The sequence below is a fragment of the Lemur catta genome, chromosome 1 (assembly GCF_020740605.2).
Source record: "Lemur catta isolate mLemCat1 chromosome 1, mLemCat1.pri, whole genome shotgun sequence".
NCBI classification, from domain to species: domain Eukaryota; kingdom Metazoa; phylum Chordata; class Mammalia; order Primates; family Lemuridae; genus Lemur; species Lemur catta.
The window spans coordinates 279,940,049-279,963,438 of record NC_059128.1 but is presented as its reverse complement, the minus strand read 5'-3'; the positions used below and the strand labels follow the sequence as shown (position 1 = coordinate 279,963,438).

Here is a 23,390-nt window from a genome sequence, read left to right as displayed (position 1 = left end):
GTCTGGGATGATGTACCCCACAGCGGGCTCGGGGGCTGCCGGGGACCTGCTGGAACGCATGAAAGGCGCTCAGTCTCAGGGAAAGCCACGAAGGCGGTGGGAAGTGAAGGGGATATTTCAGGGGGAAAGGTGTAGCTGCAACGGCTTATTCTGGGGGGAGGATATCATAAAAAGTATGTAACTTTAATCTTAATTGCCCAGGGTAAATGGACAGCTAAGTCTACCTATTCATTAGCAATTTGGCACTCAATTGTGGGCCCAGAAGTAATATACACAAGGAAAACCACTCCTTACAATTTAACACTTTGGAGGAAAAGCTCACATGTTCTTTTCATTGGAAATGGGCTGCCAGGCCCTGAGTTCTGGGGCTGTCTTTCCACGGTGATGATTTAGGATCATTTATTGGATATGGTTATAAATGAACAGAACTCTAGACCTGATTGATTAATGAAATGAACACAAATTGGTTTGCCTCAATTCAGACCAACACAGAAAAGAATGTGTGTGTACATATATATATTTATAAACAAATAAATATAAACACATGTACATATGTGTGGAGAGAGAAAGAACTCATACAAACTGAATTATGTTTTGTTTTGATCTCCAGTTTATTTTAATCCAAACCAAAGTAGACTCAATGTAATTCATTTCAATCTAATTTAAAAAACATTTATTCAATATCTCCCATGTGCCAGGCTCTGAGAGTACGAAGATAAATAAAACACGACCAACCGTCAAGAAACACACAGGCTGGCAGGAGACAGAGACGAACATAATCAGTATCGTGCTGAGTTCCATAAGGGAAGAGCGCGTGGAACAGGACGGGAACAGAGTGCACCCAGCCTGTGCAAGACACTGCGTGAGACATGTCATCCCCAATCCCGCCATTTGTAATGCTTCCTTTCACTTTCTCCCTGACCTTTGCGGGCAGACCAAGGTGCACTTGCATTCCCAGTACTCGGAGGGTCCACGTCCCTGGGGAGTTGTGCCCAGTGCTGGGTGGAGCTGGCCTTCCCCAACACCGTCAGTGTGGAGTTATGGTCACCACGGGCGACACAGGGCTGCACTGTCTGTATTTCACCATGACCTTCCTGTTCTTCCTTCTGTCATTTTCTTCCTGCACTCCTTGCTGAAAGTGATTATCAAGGAGTGTGGAGGAGGAAAAAGATGTCAGATGGTGTGTAAGGGAGTGGGGCTGTCCCCTGTTGGCCTTAGTGGTGGTGGTGGTGGGAACGGTGAGGGCCTCTTGGATAACAAGGGCTCTGGGTATTTGTAGGCAACAAGTGACAGAGCTTCTTTGACACCAGCTGCTTCACTGGTCAGGTGGCAAGAGGGAGAGACCTCCAAATCTCTCAAGGCCCAATTCTCTGCAGGGGTGGTTCTCTAGCTCTTGCTGGGTTCTAAGGCCTCGTGCTGGCCGCATCACTCAGCCCTTGGTCCACTCCTGGATCAGGTCCACAGGCGCCTTCCACGTGGAGGGCGCCTTGGTTCGTCACTCATGCTGGCAGGGTGAGAGTCTGGGCAAACATGGATAACACACAGCCCATTGTAATGGTGACTTTTTTGGTTTCCATTGAAAACAGACTTGAGACAAAGATTTGGGTTCAGGTAGTTTATCTGGAGAAAGTGATCCCAGGAAGCAAAAACGACAGAGCGGAGCAGAGGAACCAAGAGGGAGGGCGGCCAGTGACGAGAACGTGCAGGATTAATTACTGCTGCAGGGCGCCGGCGGGGCTCTGGACTGGGCCTCTGACAAGACACTGGGACACGGATCCACCAGGTGCTGTCACTCATGAGCTGAGAGTTGTGCCTTTCGGCCACCCATCCTTAGCCCTTCTGGGCTGCCTTGCACAAGGGCTGAACAAGCTTCCATGGCCCCAGGGACAGCCATCTTCAGAGAAGCCGCAGACACGCGTGCTCAGGATGGGACCCTGTTGGTATGTGAGTATGGTCCACTGCAGCTGTGCAGCGGTGGCTGAACTCGGAGCTGGGCCAGCGGGATCCAGGTGAGAGTCAATTAGGTTGGTTGTATGGAGGTACCAGGAGGCGAGTTGGGTCACAGATAGTGCTACCCGAGGTTTAGGATGTGATACTAAGGGCCAACAAGTCAGTAATTTGCTGAGATGGATTATCCTGTTGATGCCGTGCTAGATGCCACAACTGTGCAGATGTAGGCTCTGCAGTCAGAATGGATTGCGGAGAGAATCCTGCGTGTGTGGGGATTTGCGTGTGAAGGTGATAGGTGTTAAATTAGAAAGAAAACCTGGGCCCCACTCGTGGGAGACTCAAATGCCCACGTATAGGAGCTACAAATCTGAATGCACACCACGACTTATACGTGCAGAAAAAGGGCAGTTGTTTCAATGACTCTGAGCTTCTTCCTGTGCCCCACTTGCTGGTTAGCAAGGAAGATATTAACTTATTACCAGACCTGGTTAGAGCTTCACATCTGATCTAGTGAGCGGACTCTAGGCAGGCCGAGTCTTGCTTGGATCAAATGTCAGGGCCTTTCTCCTAGAGGCTCTGATCACCAGCCAGTGTCCAGGCACGTGGCACTGTGTGGCCCACGGCAGCCTGTCTCAGATGCCCCACGATGAAAAACCAGTTTGTTTGTTAGTTTTAAAATTTTCAAAATGTTGCTAATGGATATTTTATGAAATATAAAAAAATAAGTTATTAAGACCAATGAAACGAAAAATACAAAATCCAAGCTCAGACTTTTATTATTAAATTGAACAGACATAAAATAACTCTGTCAAATTGCTATAGGCATTTTTGCACACGTACTCTCAATTTCTGGACTTACCTTGTTGTGACTGGTAACAAATCTCACACACTGATGCTGAACCAGGGACCACCGGAGGAGGAGCACCTGTCTCCTGGAAGAGACGAGGTCCTCAGACACAACGTCTTCGGGTTTCTGGGGAGGATCCTCCACCTTCTTGGTTCCACACACCCTGCTGGCATCGGTGGCTGAAGCCTGTGGTTGGTGGAACTCATCGTCCACAGCCTGCTTTGGCACGTGGCCACTTGGCCTTACCCCAGCGCCAGCTGGCTGTCCAACACCAGGCTCAGCCACACCCTCGCTTAGCCTGCAGGTCCAGAAGTTGATTTCCAAGGTTGGCTATGACCTTACCTCACTGCGGCAGGCCCCTGGGATCTCAACCCGGAATCTACACCACAGAGAACACTCAGACCCCCCTCTGCCACCCTAGGCTCTGGAGTATGAGAGCTGCCAGGGCCCTTATTCAGGATTGGGTGTAAGAGCCCCTCTGTCCTGAGCACTGGCCTCACCTGCCTGCATCTCTGGGCAGAAGCCAAGGAACAGAATAGGGACACAGACTTTCTTAAAACTCCTTCCTTCATCTCTCCCCAAAACCAGGGGCCTCAGAAGGAGTAGGATTTCCCCCGTATTATTCTCTCACCCTCCTGAATCCCAACGCCCCAGCCACATCTTAAGGACTCTTTGTCTACACTGCAGGAGCACTCCCTGAGTGGGATGGGTGCTCCAGGCTGTGCAGTGCTGAGTGAGTGCAGAGTGTTTTAAAGAAATGCAACTCCTGTCCTGTTCCATAATCCTACTTTGCACCTCAAATTTCTTCTGCAATAAGTTCTAACCTCCCCTTCCCCACCAGGCAGACAGGTAGACAGCAAAGATTGTCCCAGGGTCAAGAGTTTGCCCTCTGCAAGGCAAAAGAGAAACAGCATGTTCGTAATTTTCAAATTCTCACCCTGTGACGCCTATCAAATAAATGCACCTGCAACCTAGCCACCAGGCAGGTGGCGTTCCTGAAGGTTTCTAAGCCTAGGTGTGGCACGATGGTGCTGCTGTCGTGCACAGGTGAGTCGGTGCAGGGAGACACTGGCAGCCAGGCGGGCAGTTGGGAGGCAGCTCAGTCGGATGTGAGGTTATAAAACCTTGAACAAGGCTGGGCCCTGGGAATAGACAAGAGAGGTTGGGTGTCCATGGGAGCTGCGGAGAGTCAGTTTGGCCCATGGTGACTATTTAGCTATGGAGCAAGTGAGAGGATTCAAAGATCCAACTCCTTTTGAGTAACTGCTGTGAACAAAGTCCAGGAGAGCTCAGGTTGCCTCAAGGAGCTTATGTATAAAGGGAAGCTCAGGGTCACACCGTTACAATGTGTGCAGAAGGGTGAAGTTAGAAGTGAGTGCTGTCCCGGAGTGGAAAGGACGGCATTAATGATGCTCAAGGCTGGCAGGGAGGTACCGAGATGGAGGCTTTGAACAAGACCTGGGTTGAGTCTTGCTTGCTTGCTGCATGAACTTGGAGCGTCTCCTCCTTGTCACTAGTGCACAAAGTGACTGACAGGCTCCCGTGGGATAAATATGCCTGTGAGTGCTTCGTAAATGGCACATCCAAATGAACACTATCTGCCACCGTGAAGATGGGAAGGACATTCCAGGACAAGGGGACAAAATGATGACGGGATTCCAAGGTTCCAGGTCTTAGTGACTGAGCAAAGAGTGACAGTAATGATAGAAAGACTGGACTCCAGCCAGGCAGCTGTTTTGAGGGTAGGGAGCTCATTTTTAAAATGCGCTTTCCCAGAGACGTCTGACTAGGTGGAGATTCTGGCCTTTATTCTACCTTCATCTAATGGCCATAATTTCAACAGCTGTGACCCACAGCCCTGGAAGTCCATTTCAACCACCTGGGGAGTTTCAAATGTATCTACCAGGGCCATAGTTTCCCTGTCCCCTGAGATTCTGATTCATTGGGTCTGAGATAGGCCCCAGGCTGGCACTATTTTTGAAGTCCCACCATCAAAGTGGTTTGGATGTCGAAGTAGGGTTCAGACCACTGCTGTACAGATCCACACCAGGTGGATACAGGATCAAAAGGTAACAGAACCCATCCCAGAGGATGCTGCTCTTGCTGCATTGCTGTACGAGAGAAGTGAGAAGCGCGCATAAGGGTTTGTCAAAGAGAAGTATAATTTCTAATAGGCTCCCCCTAAATCAGTCAGTTAGTCACTATGCCACAGAGTAGAGATATGAAGATGACCCAAGTTCTTTGCTGGGAGGTCCTGTGTGTAGCATATTTGAGGTCATCCACCTCAGCAGCCTCAGTTAATAACACATGGGAAAGTGAGGCCTCTATCAAGTGGCTATGATTTGCCCAAGGTCATCTGGCTGAAACATCCTAGATCTCTGTTCTCATGCAATTCCTCCCTAAATTGTGCAGTACATCTGCAATGGACCTTTCACCCATTGAAATTATATCAGGTTATCCATAATCATAAGATAATAATTTACTATTCGAGAGTACAAATTAAAGTCATGAAGATATTGAGTTTATTTGCCTTGATGTACTATTATGCCAGTGACTTTATCTATACAAAAATCAGAGGAGAAATTGTCTCAATTTTCTAAAATTGCAACTATTTTCACACTCATGAGTAATCACATTATGAAAACATACGTGAAAAAATTGTTCATTGATAGATTTAGTGTCATAGCATATAAAGCTCAAAACCAAATTGCCTAAGTATAATTGTCAGAAGAGCTGGAGTGAATCTCCTGGAGTACTGTGTGTAATTCCACTCTAAAAATACAAATAGAGTCTCCCGATTCATTTTGTACAACCTTTGTCACCACAGCTCATTGACAGATGTACAATGTGTTTCGTATCAACTTATTTTGTGTGTTATGCAAGTTGATAGGAATTATGCATTATGCAATTTTACAGAGCAGTTTGTGGTCACCACATGTTATTAAGAACTGCTGTGTGTACTGAAGGCTTAAACGGCATCTGACGTAGATTATTAAAGCACTGCAGAGGGTGAGAGAGTTGCATAAAATTCATTTGTCCGGAAGGATAAAGAACACCTAAAACTGACTTCTTAGCAGCTGATAACGAAAGATAATAGTAAGGCTTATGCAGTAGGTTGAGGTCTCCCCTAAGAGCATGTGTACATGTGTCCTCTTGTGTTCACTAAGAGTCAAGGACAGAAATCAGGGAATGGGATGAGAGGGACAGGGGATGCTCCCTTTAGAACCCGCACCTGTAATGTTCTGATGCTTATTCTCCTCTCTTCCATGTCTTGGCTTGCCTGTGCGTGTTCTAAAGACTGCCACGAGGGAAAGTGGAACTTGGAACAGGATGGGACGGGGCCTCTAGTGACACTAAGCTTCAGCTCTACCTGACCCATTTCCATGGTGAAGAGAGGGTCCCAGTCCATTGCATGGAGACAGTGAGCAAGGGCTCGGGCAAGTGGCAATGGCTGAAGCATGATTGTGATCTCCTTCCTCAAACCATATCCATCCTTCCGAATGGCTAAGGGCCAGATTTGAGCTCACCAAAGACGTGAACGTGTCAGTGTGAGGAACCTCACACCAGTACCTCGTTTAAAACAGAATCCGAGACTTCCTCCCCTGTGAGCATTTACTGCAGAGGGATATGCTACCCTTTCCATATTTAACACATGCACACGCAGAACTGCTAAGCTGTAAAGCAAGCTCAAAGACACTCCGTGCAAGGACAACAAAAACCAGACCTTTCAAAATGATAACCAGGATTTTATAACTCATAACACCATGCATGTTATATTAAAAGTGGAAGACTTTTTGAACTGCAACCTTTACATCCCTATCCAATAGTTCTTTCAGCTTTGAAATATCCACAATCTGAATTTTATAGGGATTATTTTTTATTATAGGTAAAGCAATTAAATCTCCATATTGAAGGATGAAAACCTTTTAAGGCCCTTCTCAGAATATCAAAAGAAAAGGAGACTTATATTTAACAGGTGTGACAACCCAACTCAGGACATTTCATTGAAAAAGAGCTTGACATTATCCAGTAACAAACACTTAAATTAATCCAAAACATCTTTTGGATAAAAGGGATTTTAAAGAGAATGAAGTTGACCACAAAACTTTATGAAAGAAGACCATCTCATGTACGAAATACTTAAAAATACTAATTCTTATGGAATGTGTCAAGCAGTGTTTTTATAAAAACCTTCCTTTTAAATGACATTTAAACTTAATTAGAATTATAGCATTTGTCCTGCAATACAGAGAGGGAAACTGTCTCTTACTTGCATTCTATGGGCCTCTCAAATTAACTTACTTGATTTAATTCATTAAAATTGCTTTCTTCCTATTTGACCTTGATGCTGGACCAGACTGAGGGGAATGCTGTGGTAGTAGGCAGGGATTAGGTTAGACAACAGAAAGAACTTCCTACCTACAACTATAAGATGTAGTCAGTTGGAGGAGGTGATGTAATAAGACCTATGCAAAACTCTGGGATTTTGGGTTCCAAGATTCTTCAAAGTTAATGACCCAAGTTTTATGAATGGGCTCAGAATATGTTGCTTGTCTTTTAAGAAATTCTTTGTTTCTCTTTCTATTTCTCCATCTCTCTCTGATATCTTTTGGATAGTGGAGAAGTCACAAATGACACTGTTTCAAATATTGTGGTTTTTCTAAGCTCATTATTTCTCAACAGTAGTAACTTGAGTTATTGAAATCATGTTCTTTCTGCTATTAAAGTGTACTTCCTTATTCTCAACACATGTTCTTTTTTCAATTAGCATAGAAAATATCATTCTCAGCACTGTTTTATCTGATGACATTCAGTGCTAGTGATGATGATTGAGAAACCGTGAGAGGGTAAAGTAGAGCGAACAAGCAGAGTCCTTGCTCGGGGGCTACTGATCTCATTGGACAGGTTCAGAATCCGTTGACTTTAAAAACGCTCTCCTAAATGTTAGGGGCTCCCTATGGTGAGTTTTGAAAATTAGTGGCTAGGAGGAAGACTTCCAAATACAGTGAAATAACTCCTATCTTGAATATTTGGAGAATAGTTAGAGAGAAAAGGAACCAAAATATGCACTTGATGGTTAAGGGCAGAGACAGGTCGAATATGTTTTAAGACCACGTCAACTGCAGTATTGTGACTTTCGTGGTACTAGTGAGCACATTCAATACTAAAGGAAATGGAATCAGTTTTGCAAATGATGATTTGACACAGACTGTGTAAGTCAACAAGACCCTATTACTAAATAAGTACTTACCTTTTAATATGCATTCTGCTCTCAAACTCAGAAAGGATGTATGCTTGTCGGAAACTAAATCTGTTTTCAACACTTATTTTTATTGTTATCTTCTCTTGGCTACCTATGGAGAGGTGGGCTTGCATCAGAACTACTACGATGTTCAAGAAATTTTTCAGGAATGCATTTGTAGTTTCCTGAAGGCTGTCCATCTTCATGGACACTGGCTAGTGAACGAGCCCATTCTGGCATCTCTAGGGTTAAAGATGCTCTCAGAACCTATAGGTTCTGGAAAGGGTTTCTAAACTCAGCTGCTTAGACCCATTTTATTTTTTCTCCAGCAAACAGGAAATGGAGCCCTGAAGGCTTTTTTTTTTAAACTGGAAAGTGTGCGGGGAGGGGGCACACTCACCCTGCCCACATACAACCCCGAGCCTGACCCAGACTTGGGGGTCTCTGTGTGTTTTTTCTTCCCTGTCTTTTTTTTCTATTATTTTGGCAGACTTTTTGGAATGTCTGGGAGCTAAGAGCTTTGCTTCATGGAGCAGAATTCTGAAGCAAGAAAAAGCGAAAGTTATAGACTAAACCACAGAAATGTAAACACGTCTGCAGCTAAAATAACTCCACTTTCATTGAAAACACTCCTCCTTCACAATCAGACTTCTGTGTGCTATGGTCAATAAAACTGCATGTTAATAGCGACCAATTAATAGATTATGTTGCTCGGCCTTAAAAGTTGAGGGAGTTTTAATTATTATTTTTCAAATTAAAGGAGTGCTTATTCCCTCCCTTCCCTGGGGTGGTGGTGGGGGGGACTTAGCTTTCTTTCTGGCTGTTTGCTGAAATTCTTGGCTGTTAAAGTTTGGAGAGGGAGGGACATGGGTAGTTTTCACTTGGTCGCAATGGGGAGAGTGTGCGAGGGAACGCTCGGGGAAGGGTTCCCAGGGATTGCTTCAGGATTGTCGTGATGCCCGCGGGACATGAGTGAAGAGAAGCAGCGCTCAGGTAAGCGGGCTTTTGACACCAGAATTCACTTATAAACGAAAACATCAGCACGTTGTCCCGGAGGCGGATGAGCCGAGCCTCTCGGCTGCCCCTTTGGGAGGCTGTTTCTCGCGGCGCCGTGTCTGCCCGGGGCGGCTGTCACCGCGTCCTGACCCGCCGGGGCGCTCCTGGGCATCCTCGCGACAGCACCGGCTCCTCACAGGTGCCCGCGCAGGTAGCCGCGCAACCAGGGCAGCCGGTGGCCCCTCGTCACCCGCGTCTCCTCGTTAGCCTAAGAGCGACACGGTCCCAATTCTGCTGGCATCAAAGGCAGTCCGTAGTCATTTTAAACTTGGAGGGCGGCAACCACTTTGAACTTTTACTATTTTTAGCGTTTGTAACAGTTTTCACTGAGGCTGGAAAAAATGCTATTTCTCACTGAAAGCGACCCCGAGTTTCGAGGTGAACACCTCCGCGGCTCCCCCCTCCCTCCCAGTCTTTCCCTGCTCCTCGCCCCTCCTGGAGCCGCGTCCTGGGTTTCTTTCTCACTGGGGCCCCCGGACTCCGTCCTCCTTGGTCCCAGGCTCTGCTCCTCCTCCTGCTCTGCCTCCTCCTCTTCCTCCCCGGAGCCGCCAGCTGCGTCCCAAACCCGAGCTGGGCGCGCAGCGTCCCAGGCTGCCCGCGCCGCCCGCGCTCCCGGGCCCGAGGGCGCGCGCACGGACACGCGCGCACACGAACCCCGCGCGCACGGCCGCAGCCCCGCGCACACCTGGATCTCCGCGCGCCCTCAGCCACGCGCACCTGGACGCGCGCGTGCACCCCGCCCGCCGCCCCCCGACCCTGCCCCCGCGCGCTCCGGGCCCGCGAGTCGCGCGTCGGGGCGGCCGCCCTGCTAGGCGATTGGCGGGAGCCGGAGCCTCCCCGTGGCCGGCGCCCACACCATGGGCTGAGCCCGTCGGCGCCGAGGGAGTCAGTGAGACCGGCTCAGCGCGCACGGCCAAGGCCCGCGCGCGGGCACACGCGGGCGCGGACACGCGCGGACACGCACGTGCGGGACACGCCCTCCCCCGACGGCGGAGCTTGCCGCTCGGTAAGTCCCGCGCCCCGCGCGCCCTGCCCGGCTCCCGCGCTGGCGACTGCGGCGGCGGGGTGGCCCGCGGGGCGCGCTCCGCCCGGCTGTTCCGACGGCGCCGGGACAGGTGGGGCGTGCGGCAACGGGAGAGACCGTTCGCCAGGGCCCGGTCCCCGGGAGGCGCGCGATCGGGTGCGGATGCAGAGGGGCCGGCACCCCGAAACTGACAAGGGCCAGGAAAGCAAACCTCTTGGGGCACCGAGCAAGGGGTTATTTAACTTCGTCTGGAATAAAAATAAGGCTTGAATTAAAGCCTACACTTGGCTAAGAGTAGAGACCAGGTGTGGGGCTTGGATGTCACTACCCGCTGGGTCCTTCCGTGCGTGGAATGACCGTCCGATGCTCCTAAACACGGGCTCCCGGGACCCGCTCAACGCCAGTAGTGGTCTCTTTCCTCTGTCCCCCTCTGTCGCTGTCTTTTCACCTTTCCACCCCTCAGCCTGCAGCTGGTAGGTTTATGCTTCCAGTTTTCCACCGTAATTGGGAAACTCGGCATGTTGAAAACGTAGCCTGTGTTTCTATCAGCTAGCCCTCTTGGTTTTCCCCTGAACTTCATCATGCATTTATCGCTATTATATATTGCATAGATGTTTCACAAAAGGCATTGCAGAGAGGCAATGATTATTTTTTAAGTATGACTTAAATGCTATTATTAATAGCAGACTAAACTGCCCAATAAAATGGATAAACAATTTCCATGCAAATGCGAATTTAAATATAATTCTTCGTTGATCTAAAGATAATTTCGTTTAGCCTTCAAAAGAACAAAATCATATGTGCCGCAGATTTTACGCTGTACATGTTTCTATAGCTTCTGTAGTTCAGAAAAGTTTCAACGTGAATAAAAATACATTTTATTCTTCCCTGGGTGATATACATGTGGCATAGAATTTATTTACCATTGGGACTAGTTTTGAGTATCTTTCATGCTCTCCCAGGAGTTTGGAGCCCCGGAAGGGAGAGCTGTCACATTCCTAGGGTTAACCCTTGCTCTGCCGGTTTCAGCTTGTTCAGGCGCCTGGGCCAGGCCAGAGCTCTTAGCGTTGAGCTATAGAGGATCAGGCGACAGAAGTTGTATAAAAACTCAACCAGATAAATTAATGCATTGTGTGTCAAATTATCAATGAGTTAATCACACTATTGCAATTACAATTCTAGCAGAAACTGGGTGAGCTATGCAAACTTGTGGCTAATATGTAAAGTTTTATTATTCTCAAGAAATGCTTTAGGAGTGCCACACACATCACAAATGTCATTTACAGTTTGGTAATCTGAGCTTTGGTTTGTGACAATGACTTTTGGAGATTACACCAAACTAGCAAATGGGTAATCTATGTTTTGAGATATTTGTTAAAGAATATATAATTCCAAGAGTCCTTAAAATTTTAGTTTCTTCTCTTTTGTGACACTTTAAAATTACTTTATTTTATTTTTAAAAATTCAGGGTAGAATTGTGATACATTATTTCACATTCTTCTGTTATTTCATAAGGAGTTATTGGTTATTTAATTTGAATTCTTTAGCTAAAATTTTGAAAACTAGCATTCATTATTGGCTGGCTAGTGTAATGGGGCTGCATGCACACCTGCGTATAAACACTCCCCTCTAATTTTCATGTTTTGTTTTGATATTAAAGAAAAATCTTGTTGAATTTTTAATCTTACAAAATCAGATATTTTGTCTGTGGTAAGGACTAAGATCCCAGTGGAATGCCAGATATGTAAGTAGGAAGTAAAACATCTCAAAGACGTTAAAAATGATTTTTAACTTACATATGATTCTAAAATCTTATATATTATGCATATATTGAACATATTTCATACTGTAAATAGATAACAGAAACTAAACACTTTTTCCTAAAATTAATATTAGCTCTGATTTTTTTCTTGTTATCTTTACATACAAAAAAAAATAAACAAATGGAGGATTTATTTCTTCACCGAACAGAGGAGCTAATGTTTCTAAAATCTTTTCCTATTCCCCCGTGAAAAACGATAGCAGGTCAGCGTCAGTCACAGGATCTGGAAGAGTGGGGAGACACCGTAGCATTGAATAAATGTCAATGTTGCCTGTTATTTCATAGAACTCCATTCCGGAGGCGTTGACACAGAGACACCTAGACGTTTCTAATGAGACTTACGGAGGCTGGGAAGCACAATTTGGTCGAGATAACTAAAATAAGAATTAAGTCCTGAGCAAAATTTCAGCTCTGTGATGCTGAGAGCCATTTCTCATTTTAAGTTAACAGCTGGTCTCTCCAAATGCAGGTCTCTTTTTGTCACCTCCTGGTTTCATCAACTCTTGCTTCCCAGGCAGGGTTTTCCAGTGAGGAAGCGAATGCCAAAGGTTCTTTTTTCTTTCCCAATGTGGAAGGGTCCTTGGGCTTTCCAGGGGAGCATAGTCCTTCACAATACAGTTTTTGTTTACATTCTGCACTTTGAATTTGAAACTGTTCAAAACTTAGGAGTAGCACTTGCAAGAAAAATAGGCTGACATGATAGGGGCATTCAAATATTTTGGGCCCAATTTCAGATAATTATGATACTTGGTGGCAGTGGCGAGAATTGGAACTTTTTGGAGACTTTGACTGTCGTACGTGGAGTTGCCCAGCTGCGCCCTGCCTTGATGTCCTTGCAGGAGCACTCTCCTTGGTGTTGGGAGCACCCTTATTAGTGGTCAGGTAATTGGCTGTACGTGATGCATTGTCAATGTACGACTTCTCACATTTTTGATTCAAGGCAGTTATTCTGTAAATAAACAACGAGAGTTTCCGATAGCTGGACAATTGTCGGAACCAGGTTTTCCCAAAATAGCCAGGGGGAGATTTTCCCCTTTTAACTTTACCTTTTATTTCAAACATTTTAGTGTTGAAAAGAGAGAGCAGATTCAATGCCTGGTGTTTGTAACATTGCAAATCTAGTGAAGGTGGTGAAGGAGGGCGAGCTAAAATTACTTTGCTAAATTTAAGTGTAAGTAAAATGTAGACAACACCAAGAAATTAAAGGGTGTGTCTAAAAATGGAGCTCTGGGTCTAAGTTTTAGATTTAAACTAACTTTTAAGTTCTTCTATTTTTATAGCGGCATGTCATAGTCTGGGAGGCTCTGATTGTGTATGAGACACAGTCATTTGACAATGAAAGTGAGGGGTTCAGTTACCTTGACAAAGTGTGTATTCAGAAGGAAGTTTAGTTACGTGACTTTGTCCTGTTCAAAAAGGCTGTGTGTGAAAATGGAAATATCCCTCAAATGTGTAAAATAGGCTATTTGAATTAATTAATCACTTTTTAAAATTAGGATTCTAGAGAAATAGACACCAGATCTGATCTGGGACAAACCCTTAGTATGTCTAAAGGTTTTAAAAATCCAATGTGCCTGCTTTTCTGCACACCAGACAGGGAGGTTTGTGTGACCACCCCGAGGAAATACGGGCCTGTGCACAGTCATGCACTGCATCCTGGAAATGGATCCACTGGTGCTGTGCATCTTTCCGTCTGAACCAAGGTGGATGTCGGATTCGGAACTCTCCTGGACAACAGAGCAACCCCGGTCTGTTCACTGCCTCTCGCCTTACCATAAGACATTGATTGGAATTGGTGATAAGAAAGTGCTGTTCTTTCTTGGTTTGCAGATATAGGTTCCTGAAAGTCAGGCAGCCCTTGATGAGTTGATGGCCCAGTGACATGGGACAGCCCTGCTGTGTCCCTCACAGGTCCTGCCACTGGAGCTTTACATCTGTAGGGGCTGCTGCCAGCTTCAGAGCCTGAGGCTCCGTGGCCCATCTCTGCCCTCCCAGGACCCTCCGTCTGGCTGGAAGCAGAAACCCCTTTGGACTCCTCCGTCTTTCACCCACAGGCCTGCCCTTGCCTACTGGTGGGGTCTCTTCAGGCACAGCAGTTCCCCATCACATGTAGGCTGGGTGGGAGGGGTGGGCAGCAGGGGAGGGAGAGAGGCCTGGCATCTTGGGACCTTAAGACTATTTAATGGAAACCCCATTCTCCAAGGCAGGCAGATCCTGCCGTAGGACTTGGGGTTCGTCCCCAGGTCGCCTTGTTCATTAAATAATTTGGGTGGGGAGAGCTGAGTGCCAGCCTTTACTTAGAGCTGTGCTTCTGTTGAGTAGTGGGGCCCAAGCGCTTATTAAGTAATTTCAGAATTGGGTATTGAGATATAGTCTGTTGGGAATGTTGTTGACCCTCAGATAACAGCACTTCTTAAAATGATGAGCACTTAACTACTTCATTGTTATAGTGATGGTGCTGCTTAACATTTAAAAAATTGTACCCAAGCTTACATAATCCCGAAGAGAATTTTGCCTGATTAAATGGCTTTTGTTAGTTGTTCATAGGCAGGTGTAACTCGTTGCACACAATTAATTTGTATGGAAACAAATATGTCCCAGACACACGGCTGAAGGCTGAGAAGGGAGGCTGGCAGGTGACTTTCCTGGCAATCAAGCTGATTATAAAGGGACAGCGTACGGAGGAAATGCTGGAAGCTAGTGCAATGCTGCTCTCTTAAAAGGAGGCCGTGTTGGGGGATTGGGAAGCCTAGGCACAGGCAAAGAAAGAATTTCGGGAACATGGGATTCCTCCCCAAACCGACCTCTGTGTGCTACTTGGAATTCTGCTGGAAGCTGCAGCGAGAGAGGATCTCAGGGGTCAGAGAAACTACTGAAAGGAGCTGTTATGAGGACCCTTCGTGAGAAGGAGGGAGGACTGTGGCACCACTTAGGAAGGGAAAACTTTGAACCCCAGGACTGGAGGAGGTGCATTTTAGAATTTTTGCAAGGGACATGCATAGATCTAAGCTCAGTATAAATAATAAATGAAGTATGTGCTAGTAAAATTAAATGTTTTGAAACAGAAACCACTCACATTTATAATCTCAACATAAAACTTTTTAATTAAATGTATCAGAAAGCTGAGATTTCTTTTATTAGGAAATGAGGTAAAAACATTTTGAAAAGAAACTGACTGCCAATTGAGGAACTTAGTTCTAAGAAGATTTCATGCGTTGAATGGATTCTCATTAAAATTATATCGAACCTCACAAAGCTGATGTGAGCCTGCTGCCAGATTTACAAATCTGGGTCTATAATTGCACACGGTTGAAACCCGCCTTGTGCAAGGCTTGCTCGTTTTGCCATGCAGAAGACAGCAGCAAGAGGACAGAATATGCAGAAGTGGAGGAAAAATTTGCTTCTTCAGTATGGAAAAGTACTTTCTAGTCTGTTTGACCCTGGCAGTAAAATTGACTTCACTACAGAGTTTTTAAATAGAGATAATGACAATAAAGATCAAATCTAGGGAGTATTTCGAGTCTTTTCTGGAGAAAGGATGCTAAATCAGCATACTACCAGTATTTACCCCAAATTCTGAAACCCCACCTAAAACCCCTGCCATTAAAACAAAGAAGGATAGCCATTGCTGCTTGAGATATTAAAGTACAAGGATTTTACAGCTGAAATTATGTCAGTTCTGAAGATACAATTATATCACTTGATGAAATTGAATTTATTTGTGCAGTTTTCTAAGATGTGTAAATATAGGTAATTAAACAGAATGTCCCACAAGAGCAATTTCTTCTAAGTACTCTGTAACCAAATTGCAAGACCAAAGGTTGGTCAGTAAAGTCATTTTGTAAGTGCATATACCCCCCAGTAAGTGTTGCATTTGTGTGTACATTAAAAGCACAGTTGTAACATGCATTTAGCATCAACATATTGTAAATTTTTTCCTTGCAAAAATTAAGCATTGAATCATGTTAAATTTTCTTTGTTAATTTTTAGCAACCTAGAAATACATTTCTCAATTAAAATTTATTCAGCACCTGTTCACTGAAAGCACTCTTCTAATGAGAAATGGAAACATGAGTTGTTTAGGGACCAGTAAGGCACTGGACATATCTAGAGATGAGAAAAACAAGTGCACGTTTAAAGGGAGAAGCCAGAACATTACAGTGTAGAGTCCGTCTGTCCACCTGTCTGTCTGACTCCAGCAGTTAGTGGTAAGCCTGAATTTTTCTCTTTTCCACTCATTGTATTGACAACATGTAAATAAAACTACATCCCTTTTCATTTCAAATAGCTAAGTTTAGTTGAAGAGAGTTCACTCACGCAAGGACGCTCTGAATGCTACATCCTCGGGATAAATAGCTACGGGTGGAAATTAACGCAGGACAAGTGGGATGCCCGAGAATTCAGGTGTTCTGCCGAGTAAGCAGAGGCAGGTGGGCAGTCGGATTTGACTCATGTTGTGAAGGTCCGGAACTCTGGTGGCAGAAGGGGTGCTCTGGATGGCAGGAAAGGCAAGTGCAAGGAAGAGAGGCTAGAAAGTACAAGGTGGATTGGGGGACGGACTCCGTGCGAGGCACTCTGGGGAGGCTGTGGGCAGTGCCTTAGAGGGGGTGAGATCTGGCAAGAGGATGAATGCTTATGCCACGGAATCTGGAAAGGGGTGAGTGCACACCAGTAAGAGTGACACCCTCAGCAGTGCTACCTGCTTGAGCCAGGCCATCATGGCAGTGAGCAGGGCTCTGGACTGTACGGTGACAGAGGGAATGGCGCCTGGAGGGCTTCTGTGTCTTGTACTCCGATGTGGTCTATTGAGTGCATGACAGACAGCCCATGTGACGCACAGCGTTTGCTGTAGGGCCTCTCACTGTTGGGCAAGGTTGAATTATAAGAAAGAATCCGTAAGATACAGGCCCTTCTTTCTTATGGATTCATGGAGGGGCTTCATTTTGAGCCTTAGTGTCAAGGGGAATTGAGTGTTCGGCTGCATGTCGTCACATGGAGGCCCGGGTGTGACCGGCTCTAGCAAGGGCGAAGCCCCCAAGGCCCACCTGGCTGGCCGCTGCGCTGTGAGCCGCAGTTTATGTTCTCACCCTGTCTCTTTACCTGCATCTGTTTTATTTATTTTGCATCTACCTCTGGATTTTAAACAACCCTGTTAATATGGCGTGTGTCCTTGTAGACCACTTTATATCCTTTTTGGGAACAAGGTAGAGTATAAGTAAAATAGAATCGTACAATGAAAAAGTGATCTAAACGATGCCACAGAAGGATCAGAAAATGCTTCCTGAAGGCTGAGGTGTTTGAGCCGTGCCATGAAGAGTGCTGGATCCCAACAGGCAGGGAGAGTGGGGGCAGCAGCGAGGTTGCAGGTGGGAAGTCAGGCACCGCTGGTGGTCGGAGTGTGGGAGTGTTGCCTGGGAGCTGGGTCACAGCTGGGAACTGCCCCAGTGATCCCAGGTTTTGGAGGGACCAGGCTAGGCACCTATTTCAGTAGCCCAAGTGTGAAGTTAAAAGGTGGGGAAGAAAGTAATCTTGTGGAAGGGAAGGGAGAAGTATGATGTTGTTGGAGGTGGCAGGTGACATTCACTTCACCAGATGGTCCAGCCACAGGAGACGTGTTGCCGGGATCATTCTTGTCATGGCTCTTTGCAGGAGGTGCTCTGATTGCACCCGTTTTCCAGGATAGCAAAATGAGGCTCAGGACTGCTAAGTCTCTTGCCTGGAGTTACACAGTAGTAAAAGCCAGAAGCAGAACCAGGCAGTCTGACTCTGGGATCCATCCGGGACTCTGCTCTATAGAGTTACTTTGGTCAGAGCAGAGGGTCCATTATGGAAGTGACAAGAAGCGGTGGGTGACGTGGAGGCAGAGGGTCCCAGCAGCACTCGGAAAGGAAATAGAATGTGAGTTTCGTGTGTAGTTTTAAATTTTTTGGTAGCCACATTAAAAAAGGCAAACAGGTGAAAGTAATTTTAATAATAAATTTACATAACACAGTATGTACAAAATATTATTTCAAATGTAATCAATCTTCAAAATGCACGTGTGTAGTTTGCACTTAAGCACATCCGGACTAACCATGTTTCCCGTGCTCAGCAGCTGCCTGTGGCCAGTGGCTACCGTATTGGACAGTGCAGGTCTAGAACGTCCAGCTTAGGGGTTCAGATTTAATATAATGAGCAGCCATGAAGTCGATTATAACTTGGTCACAGGAGTAGAATCTTTGTGACCTTATGTCTTCGTTGGCAAAATCACCCCCAATATCATTATGGAACCAGATACGATAGCAATAGAAGATTGAATGCGAGCATGACATGTTCAGTACTAAAGCCACAGCTTTTAAATTGGAGGGAAAATATATGTATCATTTCCTGTTGAGTCACTTTATGCTTTTATAGGGCAAAATAAAATACCTACTTTCAGACCAAAACTTTACATGCTTGGTAACAAACAGTGCTGCTTTTGTTGGAATCATATGCTGTGACAACTTCAAGTATAAAAGTGTTATTTGAGTATCCTCTATTTAAAGATAATCCTAGCATGATGACAAATTTCTTATTTTGCATGTTTCCTGAGAATAATCCAGTTTATCATTTTGAAGAACAGAGTTCTTAAAGTGCTAGCACCCTGGAGAAAGAAAGGCTATCAATTAAATGTATTGCTATAGAATTAACTTTTAAGAGACATAGTCCCGTGAATTGCTAATGACAGATTGCATATATCATGGGCTGTTCTTTTTTTATATAATTCTGAACCTCAGGGAAGAGTCTTATGAAGTCAATCCATATCGCTTATATGCCTTTTGTTATTATCAGTGTACTACGTGTGATATGTTGTTGAATAACTTACCCTTTTAACTATTCTTGTTTTAGAGTTGATTTAAGTTAATATTTATGCAAAGTAAAAAAAAAAAAAAACTTCACTAGCAGATTCTTACTCAACCACATTTTCCTGAATAAGACATTTGTTTTTCACTCTGATACCTGGTCTCTAGCAAACTCCTTGTCTGTGCTTCATTGTGGATAAGCTTGTTTCCATTATCACCAGTGCATAGTAAGGAAATTGCACTCTCCTTATTCTGGTTTAATTTTTCCCGGTGGGCAGTGCCTGCTGTAAAAATAAAACAAGCCAAAAACTGCTAAATAAAATATAGGTAGCTTCTCTCAGTTCTAATCACTGTATCACACTTTATACCAAATTCAGCACAATTATTGATAACCAAACATTAAAGCTGAAGAAATATTATAGTTTGTTAAAATTTAAAAAAGGGAATTAAAAAAAGTCAAACCAAGAAACGTAGCTGTGTTCTCATGTCTGCCATTGTACATCTCTGGTTTGTTGGGATCCTTTATTGTAGGGTCATCCAAGGACAAATGAAAAAGCAAGACTGTATTTTGCATACAGCAGTCTTCTCTGCCTTCAAACGTAGGATTTTGTTGTCTCATCTTGTTTCGTCTAACAGGGGCCACCAGGTGTGAGCCCTTTAGAAGTAACTGAAATTCTCTCCCAAGGACTCCTGCACGTCCACTGGATGCTGCGAGCTGCCTCCGACCATCCCTGTTTCCCATGGGAGTACAAATTTAATTTGAAGTCCAAATTGTATTTGAGAAGTCTGAAGCACATTAAGACTTCTTAAATAATTCACTTGGGGTTACGTTCAGTGAACATGTGTAAATATGAGAATGTGCGAGGCGAGTGGTCTAAACACAGAGCGAATACGAGACCGCGTTGATGCAAGCCACATGTGCTTAAAATCTCTTTGGAAAAAGTGTGTCATCACTGGTAACCAGAACCCCAGACCGGCCATGTGGCTGGTAGGGCAGGGTTAAAGTCCAGTTGCTTCTGTGCTTGGGGCTTTACAGTTTGCCACAAACTGCTCCATGCAGGGTGGTGGGCTCGTGGTTGCAGCTCTCAGCTGCACAGCAGTGAAGGAGACAGTGACCCCCTGAGGCACCCCCCCCAGGGCCCAGTGAGTTCCCTGCCAGCTTCTCAGGTTGGGTGTTTGCGGGTGCGAAATGGCTGAAATGGTGCTCTTGGAAACGGTTGTATTTAAACTTGGATTAATAATGACAACTATAGAGTTTATTTTTTTTCCTTTGGGCTGAACAGTTTTTATATGCTATGGGGTTGTGTGGGTGGATTCAGCGACATTACAAGTGACACCCAGTGGAGTCACCTCATAAAGTCATCTAAGCATTGCTAAGCATTTCCCTCTTCCTCACGATCCCTAAATTTAGAGACCTCCCTCCCTGCGGCAGCATTGCTGTCCCTCCTGCGCTGCTCGTGCTTCCTTAACAGTTTGGACTCACACCGTTTTGGAGGGTCGGTGTTAGCTAAGTTTCACCTGCAGTCAACACTCACGGGGACTAAAAAGAAACAAGCCGGCGAGTCTAATGAAACCAGGCTGCAGATCTGAAGTGCTTGTGGAATATCCTGCCCCTACTTTCTGTCCTGTGTCTGGTTTTCATGGAAATTTGTGTCTGGGAATGAGGGGGAATCAGAGTGGGTTTGCTGGAGGCAGGTGCCTGTGTTCTTTGGCCCTTGCCATTAGGGGTCAGGACCAGGGAACCTTGCAGGAGGTGAAGCAGGCAGAGGCCGTAGCAGATACCTGGGTACCGTGCAGTCTTTATAAGACAGTGGAGATTTTCACAGACTTCTTGATTGCTAAAAATTATTTATAAGTCTGCCATAGTCTGGGAATTTTGGGACAGAAAACATACTTTGCTTACTGTCCGTGCTCCATAAATTACCCTTTGAGTTCCTGGCAAAGTTATTTCTGTCTTCTGTGATGCTGGTGTATGTCACCCCTGAGACTGTGAGTAAAATGACTGCATTTCTTTGCAGTAAATGCTGCATGACTTCCAATGAGGACCTGGACAGCGAGGTCAGGACAACATGCAGTAGCATCGTGGCTCTGTTTGAAATACAGGCTACCTCTCCAAAAGGTTGGGAATAAATTTTTGCCCAATCCAGATTAAAAACGATTAAAGAAGAAATGGAAATGAGGATCAGAATTAGTTACGTTGCACTGGCAAAGGAAGCGAGATTAAACACTTGCTTTTCGTCTTTGCTCTGAGCAAGTAAAAATAAGAATTGCATATTATATATGTGAGGAAGTTAAATGCATCCTTCCCTTTTGGAATAAGCAAATCTATTTGTATTAGACTTTGCAAGGGCAAAGATTGTTTGCTGCATTGGGCACTTAGTACGTCATGAAGGGATGTCCTGAGAAATCTTCAGTTTATAGACATTAAAAAATAGGTTGCTGTTTTTAAATAAGTGTAATGATTTGCTTCGTTTGTGTCAGAGTGTTAGCTTTTTGTTTAATTCCCTTTTTAACTCGTTCGGTTTATCTTTGGTTTTGTTTCTTGTTCTCAGCACCCATTGGCTTCCAAAATAGGAGGTCACATGTGCATGACTTGTTAAAGAATAAACGAGTGTAACATAACTCTTTCAACTCCCAACTTATAGAAATAATTTTGGGGACATCCTAAACAGATCAGAATAAATATGATCTTAGCTATGTGTATATCACTTGAGGCATTGGTGCCCCAAACATCAAGAAGTAGTGCTATTTTGTAATGCAGTTACCCTTAGGTTTAAATAGTGTTTTTCAACCTTTTTTCATGATCAACCTCCTAAAAAACCCTTTTCTGTTATTTTTTTTCTAATTGCCCCACCCCCACATGAAAATTTAATACAACAAATATACTGTATATCTGTTTCAGTATTTTATAATACATTATACATATGTCTATATGTCTGCATTTAGGTATATCTGTGTTTTATATATAAAAAGAACAAGACTTTTTTCATCCCCAAGAACCAGTTTTAGCCTCCTTGGGAAGGCGTGGCTGAAATACGCAGTGCTGAGGCTTAGCTTTGAGGAAGGTTCTGTTGAGGAGGAGAGACGGCCGGTGCCTGCACGTGACCTTGGAAAGGACGGAAGGAGGCGAGGAGAGACAAGGGAAGGAAGGACGTCAGGCCAGAGAGTGATGTTCTCTTGTCCTCCTTGTTTAGGACGTGGCCTGAAAACTGCTAGTGAGAAAACCAAAGGCAAAGACGGGCGGGTTCCCTTGCGTGTTACTCAGGCGGCACCATTAGATGTGCAGAATCGCTGACCACGCACCTTCCTCGTGTGTAAAGGTGACACGGTGCTTGTCAGAGGTTGGCGAGATCAGACGATCTGTGGAAACATCCAAGTTGCAAACACAGACAGCCTGGAGAGAGGTCCGCAAGACACCCTGGAGGCCGGGTGGGCGGGTGTCTGAGCGGGGGGGGACAGCTGCCCTTCCTCCCTGGTGCAGTGAGTGAGGAGCGGCCGCCCGACGTCTGCATGCAGCGGTTGCCCACACGCCGTGGACGTAAAAATGCAGGTCGTGTGGTGTTTCTGATGTGCAGCAGCTGGATCCCATTGACTCTGATATTTGCCCTCCAGGAAAAATGGAAATATATTAAAAAGCAAACAACAACAAAAAAAGACATGCTGCGTTTAAACCAAAACTCAATCAGAAGAGAAAAACACTTGGGCCAAAGTCAAGAGAAACAAACCCGTGCCAGCACAGATTTTTATGAAAATGATCAGCGAATAATATTTCCATGAAAAGGCGACTGACTCAGAGGCTGAGGGTGACTGTTCCGTGAGGCAGAGTGGAGCAACCCACCCACGCCCCGTGGCCGGCAGGGTCGCTTAAGCCTGGTTGCTAGAACTGACCCGGTGGTAACTGAAAATAGGAAAAACAGAACGGTATGAAGGGAGAGACATGTGTGCTGTGACAGAGCAGGTTGGTAAGAATCTAACGTTGTCTTTGAGGTTCTCCTCGACGCCCATGATCCTGATAAATCTGCTTCTCACCTTACAGTGAGTAACGGTATGACAGAGCCCCGATCTTCTAGGAAAAATTAAATGATAAATAATGTTATGTGAGTGCAGAAGGCACAAAAACAAATTTTTTAAAAAGATGGTTGCCTCTAACTCAGGGTACGGGAGGTGTTATGATATTTTTTGGTGGTCGGCTTCTCTCTGGAACGTCACAAGGACATTTTCTTCTTTCTGAGGAGTGAGATCAAAGTGGTACCCGGCGCTGAGCATGTCCCAGTCTGTGACGCAGAGCCCAGGGTGCCTGTTGCCTTTTGCTTTCTGTGCCTGTGTTTGCAACGCAAAAGGGAAGTTTTCACTGATGCGTTTTGTCTTTGTTGTCTGTGTTTTAAGAGGTGCTTAAATACAAGCGAGAAATATTTAGTTATAAAAGCTCTCTCTTCCTCAGTCATTCCTGCCTTCTTTGTAAATTGTCTCTTTTAATTTCTTACAGATAGATGTAGTTTGAGTCAGGCGTGGTCCACGGGCAGGATTTTGAAGATCACGCATCAGCATTGCCCGTGTGCTCTGTCATGGTCTCACGGAGCACGGATTTGGAAGTTTTTGAATTCTTATCCTTAGAAATCACTAAAAAT

The 23,390-nt window shown here is 45.2% G+C and overlaps 1 protein-coding gene across 1 annotated transcript in view; it reads left to right on the top strand.

Moving 5' to 3' along the window:
• The first annotated feature begins 10,069 nt into the window (after positions 1–10,069).
• The window catches only part of ERG (ETS transcription factor ERG), a 251,424-nt gene continuing 238,103 nt past the window's right edge, over positions 10,070–23,390 (top strand). The window contains exon 1 of the mRNA XM_045540678.1: positions 10,070–10,101. The gene's annotated coding sequence lies outside the window, so the exon portion shown is untranslated. The remainder of the gene's footprint in view (positions 10,102–23,390) is intronic.